Source organism: Sapajus apella, unplaced genomic scaffold, assembly GCF_009761245.1.
Source record: "Sapajus apella isolate SASKATOON/1434 unplaced genomic scaffold, GSC_monkey_1.0 scaffold48, whole genome shotgun sequence".
Taxonomy (NCBI): Eukaryota; Metazoa; Chordata; class Mammalia; order Primates; family Cebidae; genus Sapajus; species Sapajus apella.
In genome coordinates, this window is record NW_022436988.1 from 13,820,309 (window position 1) to 13,834,844 (window position 14,536).

At 36.4% G+C, this 14,536-nt stretch overlaps 1 protein-coding gene across 2 annotated transcripts in view; it reads left to right on the plus strand.

The window, feature by feature from the left end:
• LOC116525753 (ATP-binding cassette sub-family A member 8) overlaps window positions 1–14,536 on the plus strand; it is a 99,011-nt gene that overhangs the window by 7,964 nt on the left and 76,511 nt on the right. Inside the window, exon 1 of one of the 2 annotated variants that reach the window (XM_032241894.1) lies at window positions 861–1,099. The exons of the other annotated variant lie outside the window; for it this stretch is intronic. The gene's annotated coding sequence lies outside the window, so the exon portion shown is untranslated. Of the gene's footprint in view, window positions 1–860; window positions 1,100–14,536 lie in introns of those variants that run through there. 2 annotated transcript variants of the gene reach the window in all.

The following is a 14,536-nucleotide window of genomic DNA, read 5'->3' on the forward strand; positions in this document are numbered from 1 at the left end:
TACAAAAAATTAGCTGGGCGTGGCAGCATGTACCTGTACATCCAGCTACTTGGGAGGCTGAGGCAGGAGAATCATTTGAACCCGGGAGGCAGATGTCGCAGTGAGCTGAGATTATGCCACTGCATTTTAGCCTGGGAGACAGAGTCAGACTCTGGCTCAAAAAAAAAAAAAAGAAAGAAAAAATCTTCAACATTCCTCTCTTAGTGATCAACAGAACTAGGAGACAGAAAATTAGGAAAAATGTAGAAAAAAAACTGAACAATATCATAAACCAACTAAATGTAATAGATATTTATATAATATTCCACTCAACACTAACAAAATATACTTTTCAAGTGCCTGTGGAATATTTGCCAAGGTATATCATATCCTGGGTCATCAAATAAGCCTTTACAAATTTGACATACAAAATATTTTTTCTGAATATAACTGAATTAAACTGGAAATCAATAACTAAAAGATAAGAAAATCTTTAGACATTTGGAAATTAAGCACATTTCTGAATAATCCATGGGTCAAATAAATTGGAAAAAAATCCAATATGGATTATTCATAAATGTGCTGAAATTGAGTGAACTGAGAGAAAATGAAGCTGGGAAGCAGAGGAATGAAAATGTTGATTATCTAGGTAGAGCTGTCAATTAAGCATACTAGAGCTCTGGGTAGAGAGAAATGCTTTTCTCTGATTAAGCTGTTTACTTTCTCATGGCTTAAAGATAGTTCTTTAAATTTATGTATTGGCCACAGATAATCTTGGACATAATAGGAAAACTTACTAATTTTGCTCCCAATAATGTATAATAGCCAGGCAACCTAGTATAAATCCCACTGCTCTGCAGGAACTGGCTGAATATCAACAAGAAGATAAAGAGTCCAAGCACGGTCACGTGAATACGATGTTTGGCAGAAACACAGAATTGAGATCATAATAGCCACTCTGAAAGCAGTCTTCACAGAAACTTTTCACAGAAGTCAAACAGTTAGAGAAAATTCTAGATACGTGGTAGAAACCAGGAAAAAATATGAATAATTTTCTTCTAAACAAGGAGATCAGTGGATAAATCATACCTCTAGATTCCCCGCTTCAGTTTTCCCAGAAGTAAGTTCATTGTATTTTTTGTTTTGTTTTGTATTTTGTTTTTGTGTGTGTGTTTGTTTTGAAGGTTTTCTCTTTTCTTATTTCTATCACAAAATTATAAATAAAGCTTTATAAACTGAATAAAAACCCTCTATGGAGAAATTATTTTGAAAATTAATGGGCTATTTTCAAGATTTTATATCTAGTAATTAATATTAGATAGATAAAAATGTTGAGTTAGAATGCTTTTTTAAAAAGTTAAGCAACCATTATGTTGTTTTAAACATAACTCAGTGTAGAAACAAGTTTAAATTGGCTGAAAAAAATGTTTGTGAAGATCTTAAAGTTTTAAGAATTGGGTTGGAAGACTGGGCTTTTTTTGAAGTTAAAGTTATCTGCTTTTATTGTAGAATAATTTAGGGTCTTTTGGATACGTGTTTTTCTGACTTTGGGACTGTTTATCAGGAACGTTTACAGAAATATTTTTATTGTTCTTAACTCTCACTCTCAGACTATAAGAATTTTAAAATGTTAGATGCTTTCTAGGATCTTTTACTCATTGGATACAGTGAGTTGAATCAGAATGCGAAATATGCAGCTTCTCTTTATCACAATGTTACTTCAAATGTACATTGTTTTTGGTAAAAAGAATTTTTATGTTCCTATAGTGTATACACTTTGTTCTGAATTTTACAACAGTATTAGAGGAAAAAGATGAGTCATTACAATTTGAGATGATTTGCCATATGTATTATAAGGAATTCATGTTTTTGCTAGCCTTTATATTAACTGCATAACATACAAAAATTGGAAAGAAACAAAGTAGGCAATAATTTACAATGAAAAGTATAAGGGATTGGAGTCAGACTGGAGTTTGCCTGCTACTTAAGACTGTGGTTGATTCCATAGTGAGGAGAACATTCTTCTGGCCAGTTCATGGTCCTTTGCAGCCTTGCACAACTCTCTTAAAAGTATGTATGCTGAATTTTCTGCACCTTAATAGGCTGCTTTACTCTTGGAACTGTCTTTTCCTCTTCTCTTTCCATGGGCTTTCTGACCTCTTCACTTGGTCTGCTTCTACTTAGGCTTGCCTCTCAGCCTTATTACATGGCCATGTGTAGATTCTTCCTCCAGCAGTGTTCTCTGAGACTGCCGTGGCTAATGTGCCTCCTGTGGCAACCGACCCGACACCTTACCTGAGCTTTGACTCTAGGAAGTAGCACCACCCTGTGAGTGATCCTGTCCCATACATAGGATGATGGCTTCAGTTGGGGCTCATTCACTCCTCTTCACTATGGAGGAATTCATAGAAACCACATGGCCAACATGGCATGCATATGAAGGAAGATCACTTACTTCAGAAGTCAGAATTTATTAGCTAAATGACAGTCTTCAGGGTGGAGCTGCTGGCTTTGTGCTCAAAAGTCTGGACCCATTCTTCCAAGTCACGTCCTTTGCATGCTTCCAAGAAAACGGATGATGGTACCCTCCAGAATCTCTTTACTTTCTGTAATTCAGCTTAGGTACCCTGTTTTCTTCCATCGCAAAGACAATTTGAGAGCGCTGTAGTTCTACAGTTTTCAGGAGAGGCTTAGCAAATTGTATATGTGTAATACTGGTTGATTGAAGTTATGGAAAGATGTGGTGTTATTATTATGCACTGAGTTATCTTCTTCTGTGAAGTATTTTATGTGCCTGCTGCAATAAAATGTATGTATAAATTCCCCTACAAAATCACTCCCCATATAAAGACATACTCACACACACTCACATCATGTTCTTTGCTCAAGACTGAATATGCTGAAAACTGTGATGTGCTACTTCTACCAGGGGGTAGAGTGTAGTCTACTGCTCTACTTCTCCTCTCTGTTTACTGATGCAATTATCTGTAGAAGTATAATGCTATTCTCGGTACACAATTTTAGATAAAATCCATGGGATATTTTCACAGTGAGCTAGTCTACAGAGAGGACAAAAGTTTCTGGGTTCTTAAACCAGTTGAAGCCAATCCAAGTCCTATACAGGTGAAATTTCTATACTTCACCTCAAGCACAAGCCCGAATATATTACAGCCTCTCTCACAGAAATGCATAATTCATTGGCAAATTTAGTTAACCTTTGATGGTAAAAAATGAATCTACTTTGTATGTACTTTAAATTAAAAATTGAATCACACTTCTATACAATAATAACAAGGATAATTAGGTTGGAATTAAGCAGAGTGTTAAAATATCTATAAGGAGGCCGGGCGCGGTGGCTCAAGCCTGTAATCCCAGCACTTTGGGAGTCCGAGGCGGGTGGATCACGAGGTCAAGAGATCGAGACCATCCTGGTCAACATGGTGAAACCCCGTCTCTACTAAAAATACAAAAACATTAGCTGGGCATGGTGGCGCGTGCCTGTAATCCCAGCTACTCAGGAGGCTGAGGCAGGAGAATTGCCTGAACCCAGGAGGCGGAGGTTGCGGTGAGCCGAGATCGCGCCATTGCACTCCAGCCTGGGTAACAAGAGTGAAACTCCTTATAAGAATAAAAAAAAATATATATATATATATATATATATATATATATATATATATATGGTATTTGTTTGTAAGAAGAGAATAGAGACAGTAAGTACTTTTGAGTTTTCTTAAAATAAGTGATAGTTCCCTAGAAAAGTCTAAAATTTAAGAGTAACCGTAAAAGACATATAACTACCTTTTATATCTTTGGGGCAAGAGAAGAAATGGATAAGAGGAGGAAAACATTTTCAATTCAATAGAAGGTAAAGACGTAGGCAAAACTAGAAGCAAAGGAAAAGTAGGTTTAACTTGAGAATAAGATACAATGAGAGATCATCTCTTAAAATATGGTTATCTATCAGTTTAGATTTCTAAACACAATGCATTGATGAGTTTTTTTATACATTAACCAAATATTTTAAAACTCAGCAAAAGGTTAACAATAAAGAAATAGAAAAAGACATTAGGCAAATATTAACCTATAGTAACCTAGTGTCTTCATGTCATTATCAGAAATAGAAGCATGTTACAGAAACAGAAAATGGACTTAAGATTAAAAAAAAAAAGAAAGAAATAGAAGCAACTTACCATTGAAACATAAAAAAGGGCAATGTTTTATATACCTAACTACCTAGCTTTTAAACTCACATGCTAAAAACTAACAGAGATATAATAAGAAATTGCCAAACCTATTATTAGAGTGGAAATGTTTAATTGAATTCTATTATGAAATGATTGATCTAGTAAATATAACATTAGAAAGGATGCTGAAGATTTGAAGTACACAATTAAAAAGACTTAATAGATATGTACAAAACAGTGTAAATGGCAATTTACAGGTATGTCAAGTGCACATGGAACACTTTCAAATATTAAAATGTGCTGCACCACCAAGGAAGCCTTAGGAAATTTTAAAGAAGCAGTCTCTTACTTAGAAATCATTTCTTTGATCACAATATAATTGTTAGAAATCAAAAATAAAAAGTCACTGAAAATAAAGAAACTTCAATATAACGGAAGCTAAAGAGGCAATCCTAAGTAACATATCTATGGTCTAGTGTCACGTTTATGTTACTTAGCAAAAAGGAAACAAACACAAATAATAATTTTCAGCAATAAGCATTTGTAGCTGCGGTGTCTGCAGTGATTCTTAAGAGACTGCTGATCTTGAATAGGCTTTATCATACCTCTGGGGGCTGACTAGCTAGCACTCTCAACTGGATGACTGGGATGACTTAGCTTGGTTTCATTCTGCAGTAGGCTAGGCCAGGTCTGCTCTCATAGCAATGGAAGAAACACAAGAAAGCAAGCAGATAACACTCAAGGTCTCGAGAGGCTGAGGCTCAGAACTGCTGTGTCATCACACCTCCCTTCTTCTCTTGGCTCAAGTAATAGCCTGCCTTAATGAGAAATATTCCACAACTACCAGACAAAGGGTGGACACAGGCAGAGGTGGATAATTGGGTCACTTATGCAATCACGCAACTCCGGAGTCCATGTTCTCAGTCACTCTGCTAATATTTGTTCACCATTTCAGCCTAGAAGCCAAAGGGAAAAGCAGCAAAACAAACCCTAAAAAGAGTGTAAATAACACCATAAAAAGAAAGAAGATAAATTAATAAATTAGAAAACATAGTAAACAATCAAAATGATGAAACAGTAACACTGCCGTTTTGTTTAAAAGGCCGTTAATAAATTCTAGCAAATAAATACATTCTAGCAAGATTAATGAATAAAATTAAAAAGAAGCTTAAAAATAGAAGGAAAAAATATATCCATATATAATAGGTTTTCAAAAGTATTTTTAGTTATGGATATTTTAAATTCATGCTAATAGATATAAATATAGTTTGAAGTCACATAGCATGATGCCTCCAGCTTTGTTCTTTTTGCTTAGGATTGTCTTGGCTACACAGGCTCTTTTATGGTTCCATATGAAATCTAAAGTTTTTTTTTTCTAATTCTGCAAAGAAAGTCAATAGTAGCTTCATGGGAATAGCATTGAATTTATAAATTACTTTGGGCAGTATGGCCATTTTCACAATTTTGATTCTTCCTATCCATGAGCATGGAATGTTTTTTCCATTTGTTTGTGTCCTCTCTTATTTCTTTGAGCAGTGGTTTGCAGTTCTCCTTGAAGAGGTCCTTGATGTCCCTTGTAAGTTGTATTCCTAGATATTTTATTCTCTTTGCAGCAATTGTGAATGGGAATTCATTCATGATTTAGCTTTTTCCTTCTGTATTGTTGGTGTATAGAAATGCTTGTGATTTTTGCATATTGATTTTGTATCCTGAGACTTTGCTGAAGTTGCTTACCAGGTTAAGAAGTTTTTGGGCTGAGACGATGGGGTTTTCTAAATATAGAATCTTGTCATCTGAAAACAGAGACAATTTGGTTTTCTCTCTTCCTATTTTGTATACCCTTTATTTCTTTCTCCTGCCTGATTGTGCTGGCCAGAACTTCCAACACTATATCAAATAGGAGTGGTGAGAGACGACATCCTTGTCTTGTGCTGGTTTTCAAAGGAAATACTTCCAGCTTTTGCCAATTCAGTATGATATTGGCTATGGCTTTGTCTTAAAGAGCTCTTATTATTTTGAAATATGTTCCATCAATGCCTAGGTTATTGAGAGTTTTTAACATGACGTGGCGTTGAACTTTATCAAAGGCCTTTTACGCATCTTTTGAAATAATCATGTGTTTTTGTCATTGGTTCTGTTTATGTGATAGATTACATTTATTAATTTGTGTATATTGAACCAGCCTTGCATCCAGGGATGAAACTGATTTGATCGTGGTGGATAAGCTTTTTGATGTGCTGCTGGATTTGGTTTGCTAGTGTTTTATTTAGGATTTTCACATCAATATTAATCAGGGATATTGGCCTGAAGTTTTCTTTTTTTGCTGTGTCTCTGCCAGGTTTTTGGTAGCATGATAATGTTGGCCTGGTAATATGAGTTAGGGAAGAGTTCCTCTTTTTTTAGTGTTTTGAATCATTTCAGAAGGAATGGTACCAGATCCTCTTTGTACCGCTGGTAGAATTCAGCTGTAAATCTGTCTGGTCTTGGGCTTTTTTTGATTGGTGGGCTATTAATTACTCCCTTAATTTCAGAAAGTGTTATTGGTCTATTCAGGAAATTTAATTCTTCCTGGTTTAGTCTTAGGAGGGTGTATGTGTCCAGGAATTTATCCATTTCTTCTAGCTTTTCTAGTTTATCACACTACCTGACTTCAAACTATACTATAAGGCTACAGAAAAAAAAACCAGCATGGTACTGGTACCAAAACAGATATATAGACCAACGATAGAGGACAGAGACCTCAGAAATAACACCAGGCATCAACAACCATCTGATCTTTGACAACCCTGACAAAAGCAAGCAATGGGGAAAGGATTCCTTATTTAATAAATGGTGCTGGGAAAACTGGCTAGCCACAGGCAGAAAACTTAAAGTGGATCCCTTCCTTACACATTATACAAAATTTAACTCAAAATCGATTAAAGACTTAAATGTAAAACCCCAAACCATAAAAACCCTAGAAAAAAAACCTAGGCAGTACCATTGAGGAGATAGGCATTGGCAAAGTCTTCATGACGAAAACACCAAAAGCAATGGCAACAAAAATGAAAATTGACAAATGGGATATCATACAACTAAAGAGCTTGTTCACAGAAAAAGAAACTATCATCAGACTGAACAGGCAACCTACAGAATAGGAGAAAAAATTTGTAATCTACCCATCTGACAAAGGTCTAACATCCAGAATCTACAAAGAACTTAAATACATTTACAAGAAAAAAACAAACAATCCCATCAGAAAATGGGCAAAAGATATAAACAGGCACTTCTCAAAAGAAGCAAACATATGAAAAACAAACATATAAAAAAACATATGCAGCAAGCAAATATATGAAAAAAAGCTCATCATCACTGATCACTAGAGAAATGCAAATCAAAACCGCAATGAGATACCATCTCATTCCAGTCAGAATCGTGATTATTAAAAAGTATGGAAACAATAGATGATGACAAGGCTGTGGAGAAATAGGAAAGCTTTTATACTGTTGGTGGAAGTGTAAATTAGTTCAACCATTGTGGAAGACAGTGTGGCAATTCCTCAAGGATCCAGAATCAGCAATACCGTTTGACCCAGCAATCCCATTACTGCATATATATCCAAAGGAATATAAATCATTCTACTATAAAGACACTTGCACACATATGTTTATTGCAGCACTATTTACTATAGCAGAGACTTGGAATCAACTAAAATGCCCATTAATTATAGACTGGCTAAAAAAAATGTGGCACATATACGCCATGGAATACTATGCAGCCATAAAAAGAGAATGAGATCATGTCCTTTGCAGGGACTTTAATGAAGGTGGAAGTCATCACTCTTAGCAAACTAACACAGGAACAGAAAACCAAACACCGCATATTCTCATTGATAAGTGGAAGCTGAACAATGAGAACACATTGACACAGGGAAGGGAACAACACACACTGGGGCCTGTTAAGGATTGGGGACAAGGGAATGGAGAGCATTAGGAGAAATACCTAATGAATGTGGGGCTTAAAACCTAGATGATGGGTTGATAGGTGCAGCAAACCACCATAGTACATGTATACCAATGTAACAAACCAGCACATTCAGCACATGTATCCCAGAACTTAAAGTAAAATAAAAATAAATAAATAATCTAAATTGGATCAAGTTCAAACAGACAACCCTAATAGGCCAGTCTTGTTTAATTAATTGAACCTTTGTTAACAGCAATGATAACCTAGCCTATCCTTATCCCTGAAAGTGAAACCCTGTCTCTGCTAAAAATACAAAAATTAGCCGGGTGTGGTGGTGTGCACCTGTAGTCCCAGCTACTTGGGATGCTGAGGCAGGAGAATCACTTCAATCCAGGAGGTGGAGGTTGCAGTGAGCTAAGATCATACCACTGCACTCCAGCCTAGCAACAGGGCGAGACTGTCTCAAAAAAAAAAAAGAAAAAAGAAAAGAAACAAAAGGCTTATAAGGTTTTATCAGCAAATTTGTTAGCCTTCTAAGATCAGATCATCCATGTGTTACAAACTGCCCTGGAGAACTAAAAAAGAGAAAATGCGAGCCATAATAAAGCTAATATAACATTGAGGCTAAAATCAGACAAGCACACTGTATAAACAATCACATTATAGTACACAGTAATTTTTGATTATAAACAATCCCAGGCAAAATATTGGCAAATACAAGTAAGTAGTATTAAAAAACACCTTATGACAAATTATAGTATTTGCTGGAAAATATGAGAGAAAACATCAATCTAATTTACATGTTAGCAGATTATATTAGATATAATCATAATCACAAAAGAATATGAGAAAATATCTACTAAAATACAAAATTCATTAATAAATCAAGACCTTAGGAATGTAGACTAGCAGTTGATGTTTCTTATGCTATAGTAATAATGACCATTTAACAAAAACATGTGAAGAATATCATTTTGAATGATAACATTATATGTTTTTTCTCCAGTCAGGAAGATAACAAGGATGTCTGCTCTATAAACTTAACTCTTCAGTGTTGCATAATGGTAGCACCTTATGCATTAAGACAAGAAAAAATGTAAGAGATTAAAAGGTTATTTTAAAACATTATTGTTTATATTAGAAAACAGGAAGATTTATTTTTAAAATGTCTCACTAACTTGAGAATTCATTGATGTTTTTAGATAAACAAAGTCAGTGCCATTCCTAAAGATAAGCAATGATGAATGCACATAATTAATCAAAATGCCAGTGACAAGCTCTAAATTTTGTAAATAATTTTGATGAAAGTAATCAATGAAACTTTGGTAGATATATAAAAATGTAAATAACATCATTAGAGGATATGATATAGTTACTGAAAAAATAATGTCTGTGTAGGAGAAAACTCAATACCATAAACATTTTAATTATCTCTGAGTGAATTCATAAATTTAATACAATAGTAATCAGATCTTTATTTATCATGAAACATGACAAAATGTTTCCAATATGCATTTAGAAGAGTATAAGCAGTTAATATAAATTGAACTATAGAATAAATCTAACAAAAATTATTTAATGGCTCAACTACAATACAATACAATTTCTTTTTCTTTTTCTCTTTTTTTGGAGATGGAGTCTTGCTCTGTCACCCAGGCTGGAGTGCAGTGGTGCCATCTCGGCTCACTGCAACCTCAGCCTTCTGGGTTCAAGTGATTCTCCTGCCTCAGCCTCCCGAGTAGCTGGGATTGCAGGTGCACGCTACCATGCCTGGCTAATTTTTTTGTATTTGTAGTAGAGATGGGGTTTCACCTTGTTGCCTAGTCTGGTCTCAAACTCCTGAGCTCAGGTGATCTGCCGGCCTCAGCCTCCCAAACTGCTGGGATTACAGGTGTGAGCCACTGTGCGCCTGACCAATACAATATAATTTCTTGTCCACTAAACTAAGACATCGGCTTGTGTTCACAGTTTTTCTTCCATGATAATCTAGGAAACTGAATTCCATCCATCTTTTGGCCCAGCTGTATTCTAAGGCATTTACCTAGCAGAAGGAAAAAGAAGATATGGAGAGACTCACCTACTTCTTAACATTATGACTTAGAAATGGCACATTATTTCTTCTGCTTATATTCCATTGACTAGAAAGCAATCTTATGTCATTGTGAATGGAGTATAGCTCTGTGCTCAGAAAGAAAAAGTCATACATTTTGATAAAATGCTAGCAGTGTCTGTCACAAATAGTAAACTCCTAGAATAGCCAAGACAATTTTGAAAAAAAATAAGATGAAGAACCCGTCCTAGCATTTATGAAGGTTTATTATGAAGTTCTAGCAACTACTAGTAACTAGACTATGTGCAAGAAATATATGAAGAGATTAATTGAAAAATAGAATACTTCAAAGTGCATACACACATAATATATATACATATGCAGACACACACACACACACATACACGCACACACACCTGCTATTTGAGAGAGAAGGCATAACAAATGAATACAGAAAGAAGGAACCAGAAAGAAATTCATGTTGGAACAGTTTACTTAACAAACGAAAGAAAAATCTCGTCACCAACAACTTAGATCACTCTCTTAGGTCTTACACAAAAATAAACTCAGATGTATGAAAGAGGTAAATGTGATTAACAAAATACTTGAGATTATTAGATGAAAATGAAGGAATGTATATTTATGACTTATGAAAAGGAAAGTGCTTTCTAAACGGGATACACATACCAATACACAATCACAAAGGAAAAGTTTGTTTAATTTGGCTACAACAAAACTTGAATACAAAAAAAGAGAATTAGAGATGGACAAAATTAATGAACTAGCAGCAAACAAATATGTAGAATATATAATGAACTACAAACAGGTATGACCAAAAAAAATCAATTAAGTACCAAAAGCTATTTCCAGAAGTCTAAAGCCATTCAACATATAAGAGGATGCCCAAATTCTATGAAAAAGAAGACAACACAAATTCAAATAATGAGTTACCCTACGCACTCATCAGACTGGCAATATATGTTGGAGAGCCATAAGTTGTTTTTTCTGTGTTCCTGTTCCACCCTCTACTTTCAAAGGCCTTGTGCACCCAAGCCATAAAGGAGACCTCCATTCCCTTTCCCTTACCCCATCCATAGACTGCTATAGCTTTTTGCTCACTGCAATGCTTGAAGTGTGTATAGGAGGAATTCTAGATTTCTTGCTTCAGCCTCAGTATTAGACAGATACTATAGATCTGGTCCTTGATAGGGGGCTTCCTCAGCATGTTTTTCCCCCTACATACCAGCCAATTCCTACCTTGTATCTGTTGGGAGGTTCTGGACCTGTGAGAGAGCTTCCTCTTCTCTCCTGTGGTGATAAGCTGTCTCTGCTTCGTATCCATGCTAGATCCTTGTTGCAAATCTCAGCTGCAACTTATCCTTGCTTAGGAATTGGGACTGGAAGTTTCCCACCCCACCCACAGTGGCAGAAGGCTGTTGCTTTTTACTAGGTGCAAGGCTTATCATAGAGTGACGTGGTTTCCTTCCTCTCCCACCACGAAATGGCTTTTTGCTTCTACCCATAACTTAGCAGCAGTAGAAGTTTACTTGGAACGGCAGTAAGTGTTGGGGGAAGGGGTGGTTGGTAATTTACAGATTGCCTCCCATTAGCTGCTGGTTTTTACTTTAACTCCTCCCCAAGAGGCAACAGCAGGTCTTTTTGTGGGGCTGACAGGGATTCCTGTCCTTCCACCAAGGCTTCTAGATTTCCCCTTTGGAGAAAACATTCTGAGACATGGGTACATTTTGTAGCCTGTGAGCCACTGGAGGTCTCTCAGGTCTTCTGTTTGCATATATATATGTATGTATTTTTTTTTCTTTAAGGTCTGGGATACATGCGCTGAATGTGCAGGTTTGTTATATAGGTATACATGTGCCATGGTGGTTTGCTGCACCTATCAACCCATCATCTAGGTTTTAAGGCCCTGCATACATTAGGTATTTATCCTAATGCTCTCCCTCTCCTTTCGCCCAACTCCCCGACAGGCCCCAGTGTATGATGTTCCTCTCCCTATGTCCATGTATTCTCATTGTTCAACTCCCACTTATGAGTGAGAACATGTAGTGTTTGGCTTTCTGTTCTTCTGTTACTTTGCTGAGGACGATGGTGTCTGGCTTTATCCATGTCCTTGCAAAGGACGTGAACTCATTCTTTTTTATGGCTGCATAGTATTTCATGCTGTATATGTGCCACATTTTCTTTTCTTTTTTTTTGAAGTAGAATTATCTTTATTTATAGAAAACATGATTCTATATGTAAATTTTTTTAAATTGTACTTTGGGCTCTGGGGTACATGTGCACATCCTGCATCCTGCAGGATTGTTGCATAGGTACATACACGCCATGATGGCTTGCTGTCTTCATCCCCCACCCCCATCACCTACATCAGGCATTTTTTCCAGTGTTATCCCTCCCTTCCAACCCCTCACCTAGCCCAGTGAGTGTTGTTCCCTTCCCTGTGCCCAACTGTTTTCATTGTTCATAACTTACCTATAAGTGAAAACCCACAGTGTTTGGTTTTCTGTTCTTGTGTCAGTTTGCTGAGAATGACGGTTTCTAGATTCATCCATGTCTCCACAAAGGATATGAACTCATCATTTTTTATGGCTGCATAGTATTCCATGGTGTATATGTGCCACATTTTCTTTGTCCAGTCTATCATTGATGGGCATGTGGGTTGGTTCCAGGTCTTTGCTATTGTAAACAGCTCCACAACGAATATATGTGTGCATGTGTCTTTATAATAGAATGATTTATAATCCTTTGGGTATATACCCAGTAATGGGATTGCTGGGTCAAGTGGAATTTCTATTTCTAGATCCTTGAGGAATTGCCACAGTCTTCCATAATGGTTGAACTAATTTGCGCTCCCACTAACAGTGTAAAAGTGTTCTCTATCTGTTGTCTCCAGATTTTTTAATGATCGCCATTCCAACTGGCATGAAGTACTTGCCTGCGCCTATGTCCTGAATGGTGTTGCCTAGGTTTTCTTCTAGGGTTTTTATGGTGTTAGTTCTTATGTTTAAATCTCTAATCCATCTGGAGTTAATTTTTGTATAAGGTGTCAGGAAGGGGTCCAGTTTCTGGTTTCTGCACATGGCTAGCCAGTTTTCCCTACACCATTTATTAAACAGGAATCCTTTCCCCATTGCTTGTTTTTGTCAGGTTTGTCAAAGATCGAATGGTTGTAGATGTGTTGCATTGCCTCTGAGGCCTCTGTTCTGTTCCATTGGTCTATATCTCTGTTTTGGTACCAGTACCATGCTGTTTTGATTACTGTAGCCTTGTAGTATAGTTTGAAGTCAGGTTGCATAATGCCTCCAGCTTTGTTCTTTTTGCTTAGGATTGACTTGGCTATTCGGGCTCTCTTTTGGTTCCATATGAAGTTTAAAGTGGTTTTTTCCAGTTTTGTGAAGAAGGTCAGTGGTAGCTTGATGGGGATAGCATTGAATCTATAAATTACTTTGGGCAGTATGGCCATTTTCACAATGTTGATTCTTCCTAATCATGAGCATGGAATGTTTTTCTATATATTTGTGAACTCTCTTATTTCCTTGATCAGTGGCTTGTAGTTCTCCTTGAGGAGGTTCTTTACATCCTTTGTTAGTTGTATTCCTAGGTATTTTATTCTCTTCGTAGCAATTGTAAATGGGAGTTTGCTCATGATTTGGCTCTCTGTTTGTCTGTTGTTGGTGTATAGGAATGCTTGTGATTTCTGCACATCGATTTTGTATCCTGAGACTTTGCTGAAGTTGCTTATCAGCTTAAGGAGGTTTTGGGGCTCCAAAAACCTTGGGCTGAGACGATGGGGTCTTCTAAATATATGATCATGTTGTCTGCAAATACATAGGGACAATTTGACTTCTTCTTTTCCTAATTGAATACCCTTTATTTCTTTTTCTTGCCTAATTGTTCTGGCCAGAACTTCCAATACCATATTGAATAGGAATGGTAAGAAAGGTCATCCTTGTCTAGTACCACTTTTTAAAGGGAATGCTTATAGTTTTTGCCTGTTCAGTATGGTATTGGCTGTCATAAACAGCTTTTATTATTTTGAGATAGGTTCCATTGATACCTAGTTTATTGAGAGTTTTTAGCATAAAGGGCTGCTGAATTTTGTCAAAGGCTTTCTGTGCATCTATTGAGATCATCATGTGGTTTTTGTCTTTGGTTCTGTTTATGTGGTGGATTATGTTCATAGACTTGCATATGTTGAACCTCCCTTGCATCTCTGGGATGAAGCCTACTTGATTGTGGTGGATAAGCTTTTTGATGTGCTGTTGGATTCAGTTTGCCAGTATTTTATTGAAGATTTTTGCATCAATGTTCATCATGGATATTGGCCTGTAGTTTTCTTTTTCAGTTGTGTTACTGCCAG